At 33.3% G+C, this 24,956-nt stretch overlaps 1 protein-coding gene across 11 annotated transcripts in view; it reads left to right on the top strand.

Annotated features, from left to right (window-relative positions):
- Ypel (Yippee-like) overlaps positions 1-24,956 on the top strand; it is a 314,557-nt gene that overhangs the window by 206,848 nt on the left and 82,753 nt on the right. Inside the window, exon 1 of one of the 11 annotated variants that reach the window (XM_085944850.1) lies at positions 2,594-2,866. The exons of the other annotated variants lie outside the window; for them this stretch is intronic. The gene's annotated coding sequence lies outside the window, so the exon portion shown is untranslated. Of the gene's footprint in view, positions 1-2,593; positions 2,867-24,956 lie in introns of those variants that run through there. 11 annotated transcript variants of the gene reach the window in all.

The raw sequence follows: 24,956 nt of genomic DNA, 5'->3' as shown, positions 1-24,956 counted from the left end.
CTGTCGACCGTCAGCATTTTCATACAATACAATTAATCATCGTAACTGCAATATAATTTGAACAGTACAAATAAATTGTGTTATTTACTTACAATACTATTTTGTTCTCCGTGCCTCAACTAAAACTACGTATCTATAAAATAGTTTTTGTTTTCATTTGTCTTTAGATGCGATTGCTTTTTTTTACTATGCACATATGTATGAGGATTTTGGCACCTGCTCGCCCAGGTGTTACTTGAAGTACAAATCATGCACTATTTTTTAATACTTACAGTGTTACACACCAACAAAAAAAATATATAGCTTCAATATTTCTATACTCCAAACAAGCACAATAATTCACCATCATTCAGGCTCGTCGACTGATCACATTCGGCGTAGGCACTCTCGGCAGCGTCAGGTCAAGTGCGAGGGTTTGCGTGGGAGACCAGCTAACGGACGACGGTATTGTGGTCCCACGGTGATGATGATTCGGTCGCCGCTATCTGCTGCCCACGCGTGTCGCGGTGCATTGTGGTTCTATCTATTGGGAAATTGAATGCAACGTTTTTTGTGTGTCGAGAAGTGCATTTTTACACCTACTCGTGTAGTTTGGTCTATCGGTCTATGGCTGCGGCTTGCATCTAGATTTTAGATACTATTATTACCACGTTTTGTGTCGTTCACTTATGCTCGAATATTCAACCTGCAGTCAGTAAACCGCGTGTTACCAGCGTCTTTTATCGCAATTTGAGGATGAAAATCATTGAAACGCATAAGTACTCGTAAATCGGCTTCAAATTAATATCCGATTGTAAATTCTGACAGTGGCGCGCTTAATGATACGAAGGCCTGACAAATCTTGAGGCCCCCACAATAAAAAATGAAATAAATATAATAAATTCTGACTATTGCATTTCTATTTCGTAAATCAGCTACCACCTTTTTACAAATTGTAATTGAGCTTGAAAATAAATTTGGTGACTGTTAGGTTGGAGACCTTTGGTGTTATATTGCTGTTATTTTGATAGGCTTTGTGCATTATTTCAGACTTAATTTTTGATAATATATTTTTTTAAATAATTTTGAATAATTTGGTATAAGTAATTTAATAATTTTATGACTGGTTTAAAGTGTTTCGAGTCCAACCTTTAAATCTTACGATGAATCGATTGCCTCATTTGCGGCATAGAAAATCACCGCTGAATTCTTATTTTACTTTAATAAATTTGTTTATATATATATAGCACCACCACATAATGGCCGTATTAGAATGCATTCGGACAATGTATTTATATATAACATCTTTGCACCTTTCATACCGCGACTAAAGTTCACAAACCACAATAATTAAATTAAATGTAATTTTAAGATGTTCCACTATACGTAAGTCTAGAACAAATGCAAACAAAGGCTTGGTATAGTTTTTGTAGTTTGTCATTGAGATCGGAGGACTGAAATGACCAATGCTCTGTGACCTATGTCGACAACGAATACCTATATTTGCGCACTGTTTCAGAATGTCCTGATTGTTTGCATCTCCGGGTAGTAGTGTACCGGACAAAAAGCCCTAGTACTAATGAAGCTGTATATTTTTTAGCGCAAAGATTCTGGTTCAGCATCACTTTTTTGTAAAATATCTATTTTAGTGCATGTTTTCTTTTTAGTGAAACGTCTTTTAAAAAGTAAAATACTCAGTAAAGTGTATCAACACAGAACCTCCAAACCAACCACCCCGCACCACACTCGGTCTTAATCGAGCATATCACGAAGCCTTACATTTGGTGTGAAGCATCAGCAGTTTTTTACGCCTCAGAATGTCTCAGGACCGGATACTCAAGACTAAGGTCGCCGCTCACTTAAGTGTCCTTTGACTGAGTTTACAGAGACTTTTTAATAAAATAGCCATGGGAGAGAGGAGCATAGTGAACTAACAAAACCAAATGATTCTAATAAAATGTATTAGTAAATATAAATTATGTAAGTACCTAGTACAAAAAACCAAACTAAAACATTCTGACATATAAAAGAATGTGAAGAGATCTTCACGTCAGCAATAAGACGTCGAAATTTTGAACGCAATAAAATTGGTCTTTGTGGCGACCAGGTCGGACGGCCCGATCAGCCCAACAGCTGGTCGACCGACTAATAAATTGGATCAACTATATAGTAAACTATCATTAAAATACTGAAGATTAAGCAAAGTCTCATAAAGTCGCCTCCATTTGAACAATTAATCTAATTTCATTTATTTTGTACACTCGATAGGTACTTGAATCTGTAATCAGCTAGGATTATCAATACTTACATCAACATTCGTTCTCTGAAAATTTATAAGTAAAGTAGTTTTGTTTAGTATAGTGAGTTTTTATACCTGTGTATACAGACGATGCATACCTACATACAATGAATGCACATATTACTATACACGCATAGATAATATTGCATCTTCTTGTGTTCCCGTATGTACAATGCACTCTCGTGCACTCATACAAAGTAAGAGGATCGCGCGCACCGTGTTGATGTCCCACGGTGCACACCATAATAATAATAATATACCTCTCAGCTGCTAGTGAGGAGGGCAAAACGTTCCCGCTCGACGGCTCGCCACTTCAGTCTGCGCGCCGCGCGCTTGCCGATCAGCTGTTTTCGTCAGACGCCGCCATATTTTATTCGCCCAGCTGACTGCTCGACGAAAACAACACTGTGTTGCTGCTTTGTTTTGATTTTGAATTTCGACGCGCTCGATATTATTCGCCTTTCGCGAGTGGAATAAAAGACGGTCGCTGTTGTTGTTCTTTAAAAGTGAGTTTTGTGCCATCGAGAAGATAGTTTGCTGGACAGTGTGATTTTCGGAAGTCGACTCCTCAATCTGGTTTCTATAAAAGTGCGTTTGTTTTGAATATTTTGATTGCTCGCTTGCGTTTTCTTTGTGTGAGATACCGTTAGATTTCTTGTGCCGTGATCGAGGCTTGTGTATCGAATCCACTATGTAATACAAAGAATCGTTCCGGAATAATAAAAGATTTCAATGTATTTGGTCAGTATTTTACCGACTGTCAATAAGACACGATTTTAACGCATCGTATGTGTTGTTATAACTTAATACCGTCGCCAGTATAAGGTAAAATTCTTGTAAAAGGCCATTAATATTATAATTACTATATTAAATAACAAGATTTTGCACTACCTACTGTCTGTCACAAACTAAACTTTATGTTTCGTCTTTTGAGACATTTGAAAGTTATTTTTAATTAAAATGCCACATATAGATAATTTGCATACTATTCGATAAAATCGAAAGTAATAAAATATAAATATATATATATTTTAATAGATTCGAGGAAACTTTTGAATAATTATTATTGATTGAGTTTTGTAATGTTTTAATAATATGATCGTGGGTGTTTGTTTATGAGGTTAGATTGTTTAGAATGTCATCTACATTATACATCGATTAAAAAGTGCGTCAGCAAGAATTCGTGACGAAGTTACGAAGTTAGAACTATTTTTTGACCAGGAAAATAGGGAAACGATTGAATTATTATATCAATAATTGGTTTCATATTGTAAAGTTGACAATTTATTGTCACGTGGTTACATCCTTTTGACATTTGCGATATCAGTTATAATATTATAAGTTATATCAATGGCGAAGGGTGGAGGTAGGCTGTTAAGATCCGCCATAAATAGTGCTCATTAAACTTTGTTAGTCATACGTATTTGTTTTTATTGAGTAAGACTACAATAAATTTACAAATTGTGTTGGTTAGTTTTTAAAAATCAATTAAACCCTGCCTAAATCAAACCATAATAGTTTTGGTATATTTTAGGCGATACGACAAAATTACGCACTTTTTTTTATTGATACTAATTTGTTTTTGTTATATTAAGAACATATAAATTATAAATATTGTTGGTTCATATTTTTAAATTCAGTAAGAGCTGCCTAAATAAAACTATAATAAATAAAAGAAATATTATTCTATCTATACACTATCCAAAGGTATGTATGATTTGATTGCATAATTTTAAATATTTTATAGATAGACAAGTATTTTTTGACTATTCTTTATTTGAAAACACCATATGTAAAATATTGTAGTCTTATTTCAATGAAAATAGATACGTATAACTGACAAAGGATGTGCACTAATTATAGCAGCCTCTTTCCATCCTTCGCCACTGTTGCATACCTATATTGGTGAATTTTCAAATTAAAAATTTAATAAATTTTAAAAAAGTTTACAGATCAAATCGAGTAAGTAATCTGGTAAGTAGTATTTTTAGTCGTGTATTTAAAATGATATTAAGTATATTATTACGTAGGCAAACCGTATTATCATTTAAATCTCATATAGTTACTATGTTGTATTAATTTTTATACCTTCTCAATTCTACAATCTACAATTCTACAGCGACGTTATCGATGTTTTTGTTTGTGGTCAATGCACCTCCAAGCGCAGAGCGATGACACAATTTATTGAAAACCACGATATCATATTATTATTATCAATTTTATTTATAATTGAACTATTAATTTATTTTCCATTGACATTTTATAATTAGCTGTAATATAAGTCATTGTAATAATCGCGTATCAATTTATTTAATGTTTTCTACGCTTAACTAAGTTGAGCAGTGTTAAATCAGGGATGGTAAACCTGCAGCCATTAAATGCGACATTTATCACATAAATCTATATTTTGTGGAATAGTTCGTATTTTAATCATAAAATTAATCAAAAATATACTCTTTCCTTCAATAAAACGGTTACAGCAGACTCATTAAAAATCCGATATACCTACATATTTGTTAAATTGTTTTCTAACTTAAACACGGCCTTCAAACATGAACTGGTTGTAACTGCTATTTGATAAAAAAAATCTTGCATCGGTACCTATAGGTAGTAGGTACTGCCCTTCTAAGGAAGAAGGCTCGCAAAATTTGTGAAATTGAGTTATGAATGCCATCCGTTAGATAATTTTGAAAGCTATAATATATTCTGTTCACTTCAAAATCAGTATTATCATTAAAATACCGTTAAAATCCTTAGTGAAAAAATGGACATCTGCTAAAATGATACACACTTCTTAGCAAAAAGGCAGTCATTACACCTATTTATTGCAGTTACTGCTTGTTGATTATTACTTTGTTTGTTTTTTTAACATCCTACTTATAAAAAATATCACCGTTTTTTTATTAATTCTCAGTATGTATGTAGGTACTTACTAAAATTTGAGAAAAACACATTATGTCATTATTTATCTCGAAAGTGTGTGAGAGTCAGTTACTGCCTTCTTCCTTGGAAGGGCATTATAACAGGCATAAAACAATGAACATAATATATTATATAGTAAGGGACAGCGCTCGAAATAGAAAATTTTATGAACCGGAGCGCTCGTTAATTTTTTGAAAATATTAACATAGTTATCTAATTTTATGTATATTTCATAAAATAAGTGTGTTATTTTTTTTGTTATTATTAGCCTATCTATCACAGACTGTCAAATTATTTTTTTTAACAAGACAGAGTGATAAGCGATATGCCGATTGCATAAACCGGAACGGCGCTCCGGTGCGCTCTGGTTTATTTCGAGCCCTGGTAAGGAAGGGACACATAATATCAAAATGTCAAAACACGCCGCCATCATTCCAACACCCATTTAATGCTTCAACGTAAATAAAATATTTATTTTTCTTATGGCTTGTTTTCCTCTCAGCACCCACCACGTTCCACGCCCGTTATGCATGTGTATACCGTGGCGTAATTAACTTTAGGCGCCATTGTTATACTGAGTGTCCCAGGATCAACTTCCCAAAATCATATTACGGTCAATCCTCGATGAGAAAAGATCTTCACGCTCGCCTTAAAATGTTGCAATTCGCAATGGTCGACTGGTCCAACTGAGAGTCGGACCGACTTGAAAAGCTCGTCCATTTCAACCGACATGGATACACTCCCAGAGAATGCGATCGGCATACTACAATTCACCACATGAGCAAGTTGGAGAGTCTATAATATAAGGCCAAGCTATGGCTACCAATAATTATTTATTCAACCATACTACTTAGGACACTTAGGTACTAAAAATGTTAAGATATTGACATCGAATATTCACATGACTCCTCTAGTTACGGTGAATGTGCTTTGTGGCATAAAAAAGGTGGTGTGACAAATCCAACGGTAGATTAATAATTATGAGTATTCAAACAAGGAAAACATCACCGCTATAAAATGATTACAACGTTTTTTCTGTAAATTTGATAAAAAAAAAAATATATATATATATATAAGTACCTACCTACTTACATTTTTCCCGTTTGTATGCTAATAAATAATAACAGTCTCGTATTTAAGTTTTTTTTTATTATTTCGAACCATGCCCTTGCTTTTTATTACGAGGCGGTTCTGTTATTACATAGAGTTTATTATAACTTACCTATTTGCCTAGTGTGTTGTGTTCCTCCGTTTATTTCTTTATTTTGTTTAGTAGTCCGAATTATTAGATATTTCTTGTAGTATTTTGTTGTTTAAGTTTTAAATTAAGGGATTAAACGATGATTTAACGAATATACAAAGAAAAAAACATAGTTTATGCCGTTTAAGGCCTCGCATGCCATGTAAAGGTCGACAATTAAAAATTTGGGGTGTGTTTAGATCGACATCGATATATAAATTATATACGTACATATAATTCAATGAATTTCCATGAAGAAATAAAATCCAATTTAATTAATCAAATAAAATATTCATATTACTTTTTTGATTTGGAAAAACCAAACATGCTAATACAAAAGAATTAAACTATTGGAACACGTAAATTAATATTATTATATATATTGTACTGGTGAGTGCTGTTACCATTATGCTGTCAATCGGTCTGTTATTTTTGCAAATAATATGTATGTACACAAATAATAACTACTGTGTTCAAATTTCGGCAAGAATGGCTACCAACTTTGTAATTTAAATCAAGATATTATTAACATGATTAATTATAGTTGGCGCCAGGAGTTATTATTTTTAGTTGTAGGTACGTCCATGCACTTAAGGCTATACTTCAGTTGAGACATGGTCTAAAAAGATCGTGGCTAGGCGATGCGCGGATTGCAAATGACGCGTGCCGAACGAAATATAATTTGTCATCAAAATCCAACATGCGTCCATTTAATGTTATGTTTATTGTTATATTACTAATAATTATAGTATATTCATTGACATGTTTTCTTTTTTAAGTACATACGTAAAGTTTTTTTAGTCATCTTTACACGATTTAAGAATATTTTCATCCGACGCCATGCGTCAAATGTGATCAAAACAAGTCGGCGTGCGCACACCTCGACTATCGGGTCCCCCATTGGCGACGAGTGCAAAATTTCGTCGCACCTACTGTTGAAAATTATTTTCCGTTTCACTGAAGTACGCTCTTAATAATAATTATAATCAGTGTCATTCTGGAGTTTTTTTAAATCATGTATTTTCAATTCTAAAGAATCTTCCGTTCTTAAAAATATTGTGTAGATGGGTACTTATATTGATTAAACTAATCGGAATATATGAATAAATGTTTATAATATGATTTCCTAATAATTATTCAGTGATTATTTTGTGTTAATAGCTAATAGGGTTTTAGACACTTATGCGTAAATGGCAGCAAATTAGGTTTTTTTTAATACTTAATTATTTTTTTACATGACCACGCCACATCGAGAAACTAAAGTTCACACTAGTGACTATAAAAACTATTCACACATAACGAATGATTTCATCTTTAAATAATGACATTTAAATTGAGTTTGGTCAGCGGATAAAATTGCGCAATATTATTATAATATTTTAATTTATGATATTGGCCAAAAATATAAGTATTTATTTATGGGCGTTGTTTTATTAAAATTAAAATTTATTTATTTACATATAGTGAACAAGACGTTCACAACATGACATGAAAAACAAAGAAACAGTATTAAAACATTAGCAATAAAACAAAAGTTATATCGGCAATAGAGTAAATATAAAAATTATTAAGTACATGGAAGTACGCTAAATGAACCAAGTACATCGTCCACCCATCCGTCTCATCCTCGCGTAGGTGGAATGTATCAATATTCGAAGCGATTCGTTTGAAGACAGTAATAGCTCGCCTAATTATTGGCATTACCGTATAAATGTCAGGTATATATATCAAATATATATATATTATGTATGCTACATGTGATTAGGTTTCATCTTAGTAGTACCTATTGACTTGAGGGCCATACGTTGTTTGTTCTCACAAGGTGCAGAACTAACCTGCCATTAGTAATGCAAGGTGGGATGGCAATTGTTATATTCCACTTACGTGAGGGTGAATTTAGGTTGTCGTTGTTTTATAAGTTTTTAAAATGTTCTTTATTTTTATTATTTTATTGTTTAGATATTCATTTGATACTTATAGGCCATCCATGGACTGAAACCGTATGCGGTTTCGAACCGTATGCAATACTAATCTTATCTTTTCTGGTCATGGAAATATATTTCCACAAAGTATATTATAAGCATCTGATCGTATCCGTTTATACCATACACTTATGCTTACAAATTTAGTGAAAATATATTTTCATGAACGAAAATCATAAGTTTAGTATGGCACACAGATATAAACCGCATACGGTTTCAGTCCATGGATGGCCTCTTACTCTATGCCATATTATGAACGCTTAGAATTTATAATGTGTCACTTTCATTATATATTATGTAAAATAAATTTGAATCTTACATCCCAGATTTTGTCGTAAATGTGGGGTGTAAATTATAAATTAATATGTAATTGTTATTATCTTAATTACTATACTTCAACTACATATTATATAACTTGATTTAGTCTGTTTTTGAGAGTATTACTAAAAATGTGACAGGATGACTTTAAACTTAATCCACTTGTATGCAATGTTGGTAAGATTAGTTTTAATATTCACTTTTCTAACAGCCCTCAATATCGAAGTTTTCTAGTAGTAATATTATATATTATCAAATGGGGATAATTGATAAGAGTATTTTACAAATTAATAAATGAATCAATTTGGGGTTTTAAATTGCCAATATTTAACACGATTTACAATACCTATTAGTGATTCTAAATCATTCTTTATGGAATGTTGCCAAATAGATGCCATCTAAATCGTTCAAACATGACTTTTGGGATCCATTAAATTACCGAATGGAATTTTTGAAATCCCACCAAAATTTACCCACAATATCAGCTCTGGATGTTATCTACCTAGTACTGTCGACCGTTTTTTGGCTGTATGGGCATTCAAAGTATAGCTACCCACTGTCTTGTGAATGAGAAACAATAAAAATATATCAAGCCAAATTAGATTTGCAAAACTAGTGTAACTAGTGATCAGTGCTATTAAGTAAGCATGTTTCCAAGAAAATATACCTAATGATTATTTATTGGAATTCGATTCATAATTTAGAAAACCATATATATACCATATATAACCATATATAGTCATATAACCTATAATCAAAAAATGTGATTCTAATACACTATGATATTGGCAGACTGAGCCAAGGTACGAGGGTGGGTCAATAAGTCCTTAGAAAAGCCGACAGGTGGCGCGACTAGTACTGCAAGCGGTTTGTTTTCATGCAGCGGCACTACCGATTCAGTATGCTGCGAAGTTTCAATCAGATTGGTCGGGTTGTTGTGTGTTTCTCGTACATTTAAAAAAAAATTTTGCTTGTGGAAAATGGAAAAATGGAAAATGGAGAAAATTGAGTTTAGAGTTGTTATTAAACATTTTAATATAAAAGGGTTAACAGCAAAGGAAATAAAAAATGAGTTGGATTTAGTTCACGGCATATCTGCTCCTTCACTTGCAACTATTTATAACTGGTTAAATGAATTTAAACGTGGTCGTACATCAACAAAGGATGAACCACGCTCAGGACGTCCTGTAGAGGTGACTACACCAGAAATGATCAATAAAATCCACGATATGGTGTTAAGTGACCGAAGATTAAAGTTGAGTGAGATAATTGAGGTTACAGGGATCTCAAAAGGTAGCGTCATTTCTATTTTACATGACAAATTGGGCATGAAAAATATTTCTGCAAGATGGGTGCCGCGTTTGCTCACAGTCGACAATAAACGCAGTAGAGTGGTGGCCTCTAAAGCCCTGTTGTCGCTCATGCAACGCAATCCGGATGAATTTTTTCGTCGCTTTGTGACTGTAGATGAAACATGGATACACCACTATACTCCCGAGACGAACGAACAGTCAAAGCAGTGGATTGCGAAGGCAAACCATGTCCAAAGAAGGCGAAAACCGTAAAATCAGCTGGTAAGGTTATGGCTACTGTATTTTGGGATGCACGTGGAATTATTTTCGTTGACTATTTGGAAAAAGGAAAAACAATAACAGGGGATTATTATGCATCTTTATTGGACCAGCTAAAAAACAAAATTGAAGAAAAACGGCCTCATTTAAACAGGAAAAATCCTCTTTCATCAGGACAATGCCCGTGTTCACACATGTTTACGATCAATGGCTAAAATTGAAGAATTAAAGTTCGAATTGGTCGACCACCCACCGTATTCGCCAGATTTAGCCCCCAGTGACTTTTTCCTTTTCCCAAACTTAAAAAAATGGCTAAGTGGACAACGTTTTTTTTCAAATGAAGAAGTCATCGATCGGACAAATGCTTATTTTGAGGACCTTCCGAAAACTTATTTTTCTGACGGTTTAAAAAAAATTGAGAAACGTCTAACCAAGTGTATTGAGCTCCAAGGAAATTATGTTGAGAAATAAAAAAAAATACAAAAATAAAACCTGTTTTAATGCTTTTTTCTAAGGAATTATTGACCCACCCTCGTATTATGCCAATATTATGTTTCTGTTGTTTATTTATGTACAAATATCAGGTATACCCACTATAATGTATTTTTAACAGAATCCCTAGAAGTCACCGGATGCCACTGATATATACATAATATCTCTTATTCTACCCCCACCACACAGACTTAACAATAAATAAACTCAAACGTAAATTTCGGTACTCATACAAGATAAAGGTCACTACCTATATGAGTGAAATTAATACATGTCGTAGACGTAGAGTTATATGTATGAATCGTACTAAGTGATAAAGTCATTTTATGAGTATAAGCGATGGTGCCCACAGACGCGTCGGGCGCGCGAAGTCGGCGAATGCAGTGTTTATTCATAACCATAATCACACGTCTCTTCCCGCGCATTACCCTTCACCTATGTTATAAGCGGCCCAAGCAGCACAAAATAAATATTATTACAGCGCCTCTCATAACAAAGCAATAAAAATATTATATTATTTCGGGGCTTGTAATTAAAATTTACGACGACATTCTTCAACCAGCGATAAACTGAACACGCAATAAAATAAAACAATGACTTCTCTGTAATTAAATAATTGCTTTCCGCCCGTCGATCGACAATGCCTCGCGCAGCGTGTTTTTACTCGCTGTGGTCAATGAATGGACTCCATTGTATTTTCTTTCATTCGTATCGCCGAGAAGCGGTGATTCGCGAAAAAACGATGATTCATGCGGCGCGCGCGTATAATGCGTCGCCATATCCAGTGGGCGCTGTCGTATTTGATTACGTTGTATTTTCAATGATTTATGCGCCACTTGTAGAAATTTTGCGCGAGTGCGGCGCCTGACGCGTTCTGTGGGCACCATCGCTAAGGCGTAAAACCCACTTAACGCAGCGAGTGGGGCACTCGCGCAAAATTTCACAAGTGGCGCGTAAATCATCGAAAATACAACGTAATCAAATACGCCAGCGCACACTGGATTTGACGACGCATTGTGCCCGCCCGCCCCATGATTCACCGTTATGTGGCTTCTCAGCGGCACGAATTAACGAAAATACAACGTAGTCCATTCATTGAACACGGCAAGCAAAATCACGCTTCTGGAAGCGTCGTCGATAGATGAAGAGAAGGCATTATTTAATAACAGTGAACTCATTGTTTAGTTTTTGCGTGTCCGATATTTCGCTGGTAGAATGATGTCATCGTGAATATTAATTACAAGCCCCGAGAAATTTAATAATATTTTTATTGCTTTGTTATGAGAGACGCTGATAATAATAATTATTTTGTGCTTCTTGTGCCCCTTATTACATAGGTGAAGGGTAATGCGCGGGTGGGAGGGGGCCTACTTTGTAGAGAGCGCACCGAGCGCCGCTTTGGTGGGCTTTATGCCTAAGCGAACGGTGCATCTATGAACAAATTGTTTCAACAATTAGGTGTTGTTCTTTTAACATTAATGTTATTTCGGTTATAAGAGAAGCTACATCATTATTATTAAGTAACTTTCACTATACTACCATAGAATAAACTAAAAAAGAGTTGAAAGCAGTTTCTTGTTAATTAAGACTATTGTTATTTCAAGGGTTAATACCTCGGCTTCACTGTCTACAGAAAAACTAACCCCGACGTCGAGATCAAACTCACAATCGAGATGGAAAAAAAACACTTTGAAATAATGTAACATCTCTTTTGCTATCAGGACACTAAAATGTACAGTCGTTGTGGACTATGTGATGTCGGTATTATTTAAGTCTGGACGCTGAAATAGAGGGCCATTAAGAGACTAGGATTCATCGGATAGCTTTAAATCTACCATAAGTAAGTTAATCCAAAACGATCGAGTAATAAACCAATATAACTGATTATTAATTTTATTATAACCAAGCTTTTGAATGCTGCATGTGCATACTTACTTTTCAACCATGATACTTGTGATTTTTTAATATTACAACTTTCAACTCATATCTATACACTATAAAATATCTGTAGAGCGTTCGGGTTGTAAAATGATTATCATGGCTGGTACAGGGAGACGTAGAATTCATGAATGATCACATTCATTCATAAGGAAGCGCCCTTACAGGAAAAAACGGGGACCTTGGGGTATCCAAGATGTGTAGGCCTTCTGCCGCCGCTGGACCTCTGTTGAATTAGGTTAAGATATTAGAACAGCGTACCACAGTTCACCGTGCGATGTTGTATCGAAAATATATGGCCGGATAGTATTGAGAAAAAATACTTAAGACAGAAGAAAATAGATTGTCATGTAAATTAGAAATATAATCGTATCTTTTTTTATTGTAGCCACTACGCCTACTAATAGATGTTTTTTGGTTTGTTTATAATTTTCAATATAAAATAATTACTTAAGTATATAAATTTTAAATACTGGCGAAGAATTGCGATGCTCCATGAAAAAATCGCAGCATCACAAATACCACTAAATAAAGACGCATTAAATCATTAATATTTTCTATCTTCCTATAACCAGTGAGAAAGGGTGGAGGTAGGCTGTGGAGATCCGACATAAATAATATCATATATAAAAATTTGATATGTGCTCGCACGCAACACGCCGTTACCTATATTTTTTTGATACTATTGACTGCGTTATTATCAGGTATCTGATACCAATCAATATCGAATTAATGTTCTCATTGAATCCTGAATGAATATTGCTGTCTACAATAATCCACTAACAACACGTGTTTTTTTTTAAAAATATGTACTATACATTCACCTTTTTACGGTACGACGACAGTTCACGGCGAAATGTAATAATTAGGGAGCGGATTTGCAACAAAAAACATCATTATATGCATGCAAATATGCACTTAAAATCATTGAAATATGCACTAAAACCAAAGAAATATGCAGTTAAAAATTGACATTTTTATGGAAAAATATTGTAAATACACACTTCACCCAATATTACCGATAAAAAATCGAATAACAAATTAATAATCTTAAGCAATATAATATCTACAATAACATAAAAACACAAATAATCAATATAAAGTTGATCAATTACAATTTTCAAAATAGTTTGTTCACAAGTAGGTCGGTACCTACAAATAATTGAACAAGAAATGCAAAATGTAAATGTAAACTATGGAAACTAAACACAACTTAAAAAAACAAAAACGACACACTTAACTATTCCTAAATCTAAATACTATTTGCTGTTTTTTTGTCCGAAAAAATAAGTTACAATATTTTTTTCAAAATTCTCTGGCATTAAATTTAGACAGTATTTTGTTTATATGCGGAAAATGATCTCTCAACGTCCACAGAGGTGATAGCGCAAAATTTAAATAAAGGTGCCCGAGTTGACTTCACTTTTTCTGATAAATTAATGAAATGCTCGGGGATGCCATTAAAAATGCAAGTGCATCTACCTGATTTAGTTATGTTTCGATAAAATTATAAATGCAAAAGCCCTACAATATGCATTTATTAATGAAATATGCACTAATATCTTAAATATGCTCTAACGTCTCAAATATGCAGAATAAAATTTTATTTTTGGGTTCTGCGTCTTTCGAAACGGATTTCTGTGCGACTCCCATAGCTGTGCATACACCCTAACAAAACATGCATTATCATATAAATCCGGGCGCTAGTAATAATGTACAATTTACATATTGTAACCAGACATATTACTATTACTAATATTATATCAATTGATAGGTTAATCAAATGCATAAGGGGACATCATCACACAAATTCCATTAATTATGATCAATGATTTGTTTCTTTTACTGTCGTTTTAAAATCACTTTGTTGATATTACCTATACGTAGGTGTATGATAATTATTTTGAGAATCTGCACAGAAATAGGCAAGTTCAACGGTCTTCGTGAGTCCAAACAAATTATTTTAAGTGGCCTCATTACGATTAGTATTCATGGGCGTAGAATGTATTATATTTTTATTATACTTAAAATAATTTATTCTAATTTATTATTCCAAAATCTGGACAGTTATGTAATAATAGTATTAATATTTTTTTACAGCTCGTTCGCTCGCTTACCTGTCTTTCGGCCAAGCGTAATATTATATTATTAATTTGCATTATTTAATATCTTATATCACAATGCCGCAACTTTAGATGTCAGGTGCCAATCACAGAATCATTTTTTTATTTTAATGATTTTATAATATTTTCATGACGTAATTTTAATTAAGAATCTATCTATACTTACTTATAAAAAAAAAACATTTTACAATTTTAATTTATTGGATACAACTATAAATATCAAGAAACACAACAATAAGGGAAGTGGGGGGTGCCTTCTGGGTGTGGCTGTAAGAAGGTACGATTCTCGAGTTTGGATAAAGTTAAAGACGTATAAAAATGTGCTATTTTCAATATTTACGCCCGTTAATTGTCGTAATAATATTTGAGGACATCTAGCGGGCTTTGAATTTCTTGCGTTTTATGGCCTGACCGTCATTAAGTCTTAAACGAAAACTGGGTTCAAGGGATTGAAATCCCGGATATAGTTTTCAATCCGACTCACACTGAAGCACTCACGTTGTCCTAGTAGGTAACCAACTAACTGTCTATGAAATCGGGAGCATCAGTTGTCTGTTCTCCCAATGTGCACAATTTACCTGCCATTGGTGATTCCAGTTAGGACGGCAATACCTGCTTATCGATGTATTTCAACTACATGATGCTGGGTGTTACGTAGCTGTTCGCTGTATTATACCCATGGCCCCCACAAAGGGGGGGCTGACAGGGCTCTAGCCTGGGGGCCCGGGCTTAGAGGGAGCCCGGTGTAGCAAGTCGACCAGTTGAATACACAAATTTGCTCTAATAATTGGTAAAAAAGTCGGCTGTGATAATATGATGACTGATACAATTAAATGATAATCCATGCGTAGAATTTTATTTTATAATATTTTTTGTGTGTTTCTTGACTTAACAAAATTGCTTTTTATCAAATATGGCGAAGGATTCCATGTTACTTGGGTACCGGAAAAAGGGGTCACGATCAGTGCCTCATACTATGCTAAGTGCCGACAACTCAATAAATCAACTGAGTTTATTTAAAAATCGCTAAAAATACACGGAATACCCTTAACCCCGGGGTTTCGTAGAAACCACTTAGGGAACACTACTGTAGAAAATCACTGCCCTTAACCTTAGCGGTAGGTAGGGGGCCCGCCATAGATCCTGGTCTGGAGGCCCGCTATAGGATGTGGGGGCCATGCTTATACCCCTCGTATAACAGTGGCTGTTTAAGTCACTCGGTAGCGGGTAGACTGACTCTTCATTGTTCCTACTGTATGATTAAACTTTTTTTTTTTTATATAAATGTCATATTGTGATTATATTGAAATTTAACTCCATAATTTAGAGATTACTATTCTGTTTTCCGACCCCGCGATCCCGACATTTAATTCAAGTTTTTTCTGTAATGTAAATGTTTTAATTCCAAGTATTGTAAAATATATTATGAATAATGGTTTTTAAATAATTTTTTGTTTTCACAATATTATTGTGCGATTTCCATCCTCACTATAGCAAAAACCATTATATTTTTTTTACCTAGCTTTTTTTACATAGCTATGAATGTTGATAATGAAAAAATCCGTATAGATGGATCACATTTTGCGATATGTTTTAATGGTTTCTAGCAGATGCACAGTACTATATTTATATATACTTACTACTTAATAACTTCTTTCTGATCCCCAAGCTCTATATTATAATATATAGTATCAATGAGACTTTTTAAAGACAATCTCTTAAGATATAATCTATTGTCACTTCCCATTATTCTTATGACGAAGCAGAATAAATAGAGTGTATGATAATATTTTTATAAAGAAAAACAATGATATTTTTAAAAACAACTGTCTTATAAAATATCAAAAGTTTATATAATTTTCCCATAAATAATGATAAAGTCTATGTATAAAGAGTAAAATCACAATGAGATAATAGCAGTTTTCTATTCATGTAAGTAAAAATGTCGGATGGAAACAATTAAATTGGATTATGCTGATAACACTTTCATTCCCGTTTACTATATTCAGATGTCATTATTTGTACTCAAGTACCTAATAACAAACCGCTTTCAAGCTTCGGACAAATATTGCAGAGGGGTGGGGCGGGGCTGCTATGTCACGGTAATTGGTGATTTTTCCAAAATTGATTTGTTTTGACAAACAGTAGAATTTTTGACAACATCACGTGTACGTGGAACTGTCAAATAAAGGAGTGGCTTTTATTGGTTTGATAGGAAGGTCGGTACTGGATATTAAATTTAAAAAACACCGATTTTTATAAAAATATAAATGTGTATAATCCTTTTTATTTATATCAAATTTAATTTTTGGTATGGTCCCAATATTGAAGCTAGATTTGATATAAATAAAAAGGATTTCAAGTTATACACATTTATATTTAATATATTTAATTTTATATACTTATTAAAACGATGAATTAGTCAAAAATCTACACGTCGAAAAATTGAAAACTTAATAAACTAAATTTTAATAATAAATATACTTAACCATAAAAGTAATGTAATAATAACGTCATTCGTGACATAAATATGTAACAAATTCACATTTTTTTCCAATTGTAAGTTTATCTTTGACTTAAAAAAAATTCTTACAGATTACAAATACAGTTGAAATTGTAAATTATCAAAAAAATGTCTCAAAAATGTCATATCATAATATACTTATATTTATTTGTAAAACTTTTTTGTAAAAAAATATTTTTTTTTAAATGATTGTGTCTATTTTTTCTTTTCAACATAAAACAATCGCGTGCCACAGGTTAGCTATCACTGACATATAATAGTATTTTATTGTTTATAGATAAACCAGAGATAGAACATTCGTTTCGGCAGAGTGACACGCTATTATAACCTTGATTATAAGTAGTAGTATAGATTAATTATAATTACTATGCTGTGTATTGTCGGAATATTCTTCCCAAAATGTTTTTCATTTCTACAATTAAGTCAATAACTAACGTACCAAGAAGGTAGGTAACTTCTTCGTAAGATTGTACTAATGTACGAGGGTGGGTCAATAATTCCTTAGAAAAAAGCATTAAAACAGTTTTTATTTTTGTATTTTTTTTTTATTTCTCAACATAATCTCCTTGGAGCTCAATACACTTGGTTAGACGTTTCTCAATTTTTTTTAAACCGTCAGAAAAATAAGTTTTCGGAAGGTCCTCAAAATAAGCATTTGTCCGATCGATGACTTCTTCATTTGAAAAAAAACGTTGTCCACTTAGCCATTTTTTTAAGTTTGGGAAAAGGAAAAAGTCACTGGGGGCTAAATCTGGCGAATACGGTGGGTGGTCGACCAATTCGAACTTCAATTCTTCAATTTTAGCCATTGATCGTAAACATGTGTGAACACGGGCATTGTCCTGATGAAAGAGGATTTTTTTCCTGTTTAAATGAGGCCGTTTTTCTTCAATTTTGTTTTTTAGCTGGTCCAATAAAGATGCATAATAATCCCCTGTTATTGTTTTTCCTTTTTCCAAATAGTCAACGAAAATAATTCCACGTGCATCCCAAAATACAGTAGCCATAACCTTACCAGCTGATTTTACGGTTTTCGCCTTCTTTGGACATGGTTCGCCTTTCGCAATCCACTGCTTTGACTGTTCTTTCGTCTCGGGAGTATAGTGGTGTATCCATGTTTCATCTACAGTCACAAAGCGACGAAAAAATTCATCCGGATTGCGTTGCATGAGCGACAACAGGGCTTTAGAGGCCACCACCCTATTCCGTTTATTGTCGACTGTGAGCAAACGCGGCACCCATCTTGCAGAAATTTTTTTCATGCCCAATTTGTCATGTAAAATAGAAATGACGCTACCTTTTGAGATCCCTGTAACCTCAATTATCTCACTCAACTTTAATCTTCGGTCACTTAACACCATATCGTGGATATTATTGATCATTTCTGGTGTAGTCACCTCTACAGGACGTCCTGAGCGTGGTTCATCCTTTGTTGATGTACGACCACGTTTAAATTCATTTAACCAGTTATAAATAGTTGCAAGTGAAGGAGCAGATATGCCGTGAACTAAATCCAACTCATTTTTTATTTCGTTTGCTGTTAACCCTTTTATATTAAAATGTTTAATAACAGCTCTAAACTCAATTTTCTCCATTTTCCATTTTTCTATTTTCCACAAGCAAATTTTTTTTTTTAAATGTACGAGAAACACACAACAACCCGACCAATCTGATTGAAACTTCGCAGCATACTGAATCGGTAGTGCCGCTGCATGAAAACAAACCGCTTACAGTACTAGTCGCGCCACCTGTCGGCTTTTCTAAGGACTTATTGACCCACCCTCGTACTAACGGTAATATTTTATCAACTAACTAACTGTTTATTTGATCGGTAATTAAACTTTAACTGTGGTATAATTTAGTGGAACATGTGACATGTGTCAATGTTAATTTGTATTATGCACAACTGAATGTAAATAATTAAATAGCTAATTTATATAAATATTTTAAATATATAGGTATATTATATAATATGTACTTATTTAAAAATTTGGGGCCTCTATCCACGTACCGACTGTCAGTAAAAGGTTTACAGTTTTTTTTTCGAAATTCTAATAGTCTAAATTTAGGATTCCGACGAAGCCGGTTGTTGGTGAAATTTTCATTGTTTACCTTTCTACCGAAAAGTGATTCAAACAACAATTTAACCCCGTTTCGCGGAATGTGCATTAGTTATCCTAGGCCAAAAATTTATTACTTTTTAACACACCATGCGAATTATTTGCCTGAATCATTTTCTGTGTATAAACACCACCATCAATTTAATGTTTTGAACTCTGCAAACATCGAGTGCATATTATTTGTATGACTAATATGACTAATACATTTTATATTAAGTACTTATAAAACGATTCTGCATTTACTTGGTGATATCATCTCAATTTATAATATTTTAAATTCGTCTTCTATTCTTCTATAATATACTATATATTATTATAATATCTATTGTAAGACCTTAGCATTTGTGAGATCAAACACATCTTACCAATGGCGTGCGGTGTCTTTTGAAATCAGACATGCTCTTCAAAAGCATTATGCTTATATTGAAATAACAAGAGGTATTTTGAGATACCTATAACATAACATTTTTCGCCACGCCGTTTATTCCAATTTTGATTGTAGGCACATTATGCATATTAAATAATACTCGATTACAGATTTTCAAAAACAAATGCATGTAATGGTCCCGTCATTAGTTCCTTATGATGTTATAATATAGGGGCTTTATTATTTCCATAAATTGCTGGTGATCTACCTACATCATTTAATTGTAGTAACACAATGAAAGAAAAAATAATAATACGGATTTATTTTCATTTCGGTTACTTCTTTGGAAATGTTTTAAAATTAAATGAAAATAACTTACTATATGAAATGGGATAATATAGAAATTTTCTTATTATGTTGTATTATTTTTGGGCCGTACCAGGGAACTCAGAAATAATTTCTTTTCTGTGGGCCGTAGGTACCTATTACGAGTTCAATGGTTTCCATAATAAATGTAGGTATACTTAATATGTTTTATTGTTATATTTTATGATGGTCTGTTCGAAGTATAACGTTACTATGAGATGTCACATTCGCAATAAAGAGGGCAAGGACTTTAAAATAACGTCAGAAGTAATAATTAAATTTATTCCCAGTTGACAAACAGGATTAAAATAAATTTGTAAAAGAATTATACATCATTTGGGAAAATCCTCATAAACATATTAAAAAAAATAGCTGAGGGGGGTTGTTATTTACCAATAATTAATAAACCGACCCAAGACAGTACAATATTTTTCTATATTTCTAAGACGTTTCGAAGTTATGCATTTAATAAGATATATTCATAACAAAGAATGTTAAATTCATATTTTTTAAATGTTTATTCTGTCTTGCTTATATTACGTACGATAAATTATTTTTAAAAAGCTATCGGAGTTCATAATAGTTAAAACCAATGGCAAAATCGTGACATAAAAATCATATCGATCGATTTCATTTACTAGCAGACACTTAATATCGGTCTAAACTCTAAGCCCGGTCGCATATTGAAAATCGTCTCGACTGGGATATGGTCATAAATCACCACCCGACCGCAATGTTCCAAATCTCTTCTGTGCGCACCAGCGAGGCCATGCCGGTACAATGAAATGAATGTAAAAACAGCTTCTACACATGCACCAATGCGACATTTTTGCTATTCTACCTGAGCTCCATGTCGAGTGAAATTTGTTACACGCAGATATTTTTCATTCTACCAAAAATGTCCCACCAACGATATGTGCGTCAGTACACTAAGTTACATGTGTTTTGTGAAAGACAACAAAATCACATCGACCAATTCGACTCGTTGCAGTCGGACTAATTTCAATTCTGCCACTCGTCCACTCTGAACGTATCTCTATATACGCCCAGTCAATAAATGTTTCGATGATTCAAAAATGTCTGTTTGCATCGAGTCCTGAATAAATTTTGTTTGTGGCGCTTTCTTATCGAGAAATAAAATTGTGCGTGCAATATTTCAGATGACATTAGCGAAATAAGAATCATTCGTTTCGGATTGCATCGAGGATCAACAAAACGTTTAGGTACCTTCTACATAACATGATATTGTCCCACCTACATAGGTATATGTATATAATGTAGAATAAGCTCTTCTTCAGGTCTTCGAGTTACTGAACTAGAAATGTCAACAAGATGAATGCTAACCGCAAGTAATATATTGTGGTTTTGTTTTTTAAGTTTAAAAATACACGTGTCTATTTTTAATTCTGATTTTTGTTGACAAAAACAAAACTTATATTATATTACGCAGTGTGTTCTTTTAAATACAACAATTTTTAAATATCTAACGCATTTTTTAAGAAATTTTAGAATGTTCACTAAACATCTCAGTGGACTCAGGGGTTACGTGCATTTAAAGGGGTGTATAGACGATTATCAGATGAGATTCTTTAAAAAAAAAAAAACAATTAAAAATTTACATATTTGAAAATACATGTGACAAATTAGTAAACATATTTTTGAAGAAGAAAACATTCGACACCCAGCGGGATTTGAACCTGCGCCCCCTGGGTTTTGAGCACATGTGCGCTGAGTTATATTATGTGTCCTATCTACTTGTGATGAAATTAACTAGCGGTTCTTACAATTCTCACTGAAGCGCTTTCTAAATTTCGTTATTGTTTTGGCGATCGGCTTTTGTATTTGCTTATGTTTCAAAATGATGTATGTTCAATAAAGAATGTTACATTCTTAAATCTTGTAAATTATTCTTTGTAGTATAATAGACTAAATAGTATTAAATTAAATTGTGTTACACATCCACTCATTTTTGACGCCACGATAACCATTACGTTAAGTAAACCATTCCTTTTATTCAACGAATAATTCACTAGCTTTGAAAATTTAATATTCTGTATATTCAATATACATAACTTTAAAACACCTCGGATATATTATACTTACTAAAAAAATCGTTTTTGAACAAAAAAAATAAGATACTCGATGGGCTTTTTTCATTAATGTATCTGAGGTGTTTTCAAAGTATATAATATTATGTATATTAATTATATTAAAGTTATCTAAATCAACAGATAATCCATTCTGTTTTATCGTAATCCATCTGTTGTAGGCACGGTAAAGTGGTGTCAAAATCGTGTAGGTCGGTATATTTAAGTATTCGCATTCGGAGATATTTATGGTTTTTTCTCCCCAATTGCGTGAGATGTATGAATTACAACGGCTTCTGCAATTCGTTTAAATGGCCTGCAATAAATATTTTTGCGGAAATCAAAATAAGATTGCGCCGCGCGTGACTAGACAATTTCTCCCCTCAAGCCAATTTTTCTCCTACGAGACGTTTCGTAAAAATTCCTTTATATTACGAAGTCTTGCTGGGTCATCGAATAAACTGTTATATTATTTATTTAATTTATCCCGCATGGGATTTAATAAAATCTGCATTTTGAGAATCTTCTTCTCTCTTCTGACATTTGGAGAATCTTGGAGACAGTTGACAAATATTTAAGTTTTAGTGGCGAAGCACACTGCAAGAAGCCGTGCGATGCGCGCACAGCACGGGGGGCCTAAGCGGCACTTTATTTTTACCACTCGCAATGTGCTGTTCGTTTATGCAACCGAATTCGGTAACGTAGTGAGTGTTACTACACTTAATGACTGGATATAGAAACTCGTGTGATAGCTGTCAAAATAATCATGTAAATACTTGTATTATACATAAAAAGACTGGTTTATTCGTTTGCGACAAAGCAAAATTGTATCGAGTAACTACCGATTGTCGACCCAAACGCAATTTCTTCTTCTTCTTCTTTGGCCATATTCGCCCCTTAATTGGGGCATATGGACACCCTGTCGCTCGCCAGTCTTCTTGCTTCGTTCCAGGTCAAACCAACATCCCGTAGCTCCGCCGTTTACACTATATAGATAGTACTTAGCGGGCTTCCAGAACGCCGGAATCCGGTCGGCTTGAAGAACAGGCAAGCCAGGTTGAGGTTCTCTTCTGGCATCCGCAGCACGTGGCCGAGCCAGGTCCAACGTCTCCTCTTCACTCTCTATTATTTATCCATTTTTAAATGTCGTTGTACTTTCTCAATGAATAATATTTGTAATGGAAATAATGATGACGACCAGCATTCAATGACATTACTACGTTAAACATAATAAAATGTAGTGTTGTCTTTGAAATTATCAATCACAGAATGCAAGGATCACTCCATCCGCGGTGTGTGTAGTTTTTCAATTAAATCACCGAATTATCGCAACCATCAAAGCGTATATTAACCGTGAATTTATAATTATTCAATTTATCTTGTGCAGTATTCATAATTTTTTGCCATTGCAATTAAAAAACATCTAATAAATTTACGAAAAATAGGAATTTTAAAGATTACAGAAATTTCAGGTTACTTAACGGTGAACTATGTGTACCTACCTGTCATTTGGTTTGCCAGTTATTTATTCTCTTGTAAGTTCTTGGCTTACTACGGAGTGTGACACTCCTGTGGTATTCATAGAACATACCACCTGTGATTATTAACCCTTATCTTATCACCCATCACCTCTCTATGATTGATTGATGGCCTTAAATATATATTGTCAAGATATTGTCTGATTATAGTTGATGGTATTGCAAGCAGTACTGTTGGTTGGCAACACGTGTTTGTTACCTACGGGTGATAATTTCATTATCTCTTCCTCTAGTCTCCTGCTAGGGTTGTGTTGTTTCTTGTCGTTAATGCAAAAGTTACACTAGCAATTAACATTCGGCTAGAGTTTTTCGTGTTCCTAAAACTCTATTAATTTCGTCTCTTTTTTTTTGTCCTAGTAACATATGGGTGACTAAAAATGCTACTTCATGCTAACCATGTAACGTTTTTTATGTGTGGCTGCACTTCAAATTCAAATTCATTTTTTTTTCTTTCTTTTTTACACATAGTGAACATTACAAATTATTAAATTAAGACGTTCACAATGTAACATTTAGAAACAAATAAATATTATTAATACAGTATTGTATAAAAAGATCAGTATTAAGTTATTAAATAGTAGAAAAGTGTAAATTTAATACAAAAAATATAATTACAAGATAAAAAAAACTTTTTATATACCACGTTTTTAAATTTTCTTTTGGATCATAATATAAACTTGACAATTCTATGTATTAATAATTTAGGACAAATAAGGCAATTTCTACAAATCATTTTTTTTTTACTATTTTGCAACAAACAAACAAATATAGAATGCTGAAATGTCATTTTGATTTCCATAGTAACGCACGTATATATTAATAATTTAGTTGCTAGGACCATCCCCTTAGCAACCATTAATAGTGGATTGGATTACGGATTTCTTCCGAAATAACTTTTCTTGCAAAACGGAATTAACTGAGAATGAATTCAATTCTACTTAAAGATGGCTAAAGGTATTAAAAGAATGCATCGGCACCGTGTTCTGATATATTCTAAAAGTTTCAAATGTCTAGCTAGTCGGGAAGTTAGTAAAAAATCGATTGCAAGATTTGTACTGGATAAACAACCACCGGACAACAAGAATACGAG

This window comes from Rhyacophila brunnea, unplaced genomic scaffold, assembly GCF_057557595.1.
Source record: "Rhyacophila brunnea isolate RB1 unplaced genomic scaffold, BYU_Rbru_1.0 scaffold_17, whole genome shotgun sequence".
Classification (NCBI taxonomy): Eukaryota; Metazoa; Arthropoda; class Insecta; order Trichoptera; family Rhyacophilidae; genus Rhyacophila; species Rhyacophila brunnea.
The sequence above is the reverse complement of the archived record's forward strand: the minus strand, read 5'-3'. Positions and strand labels throughout refer to the sequence as shown.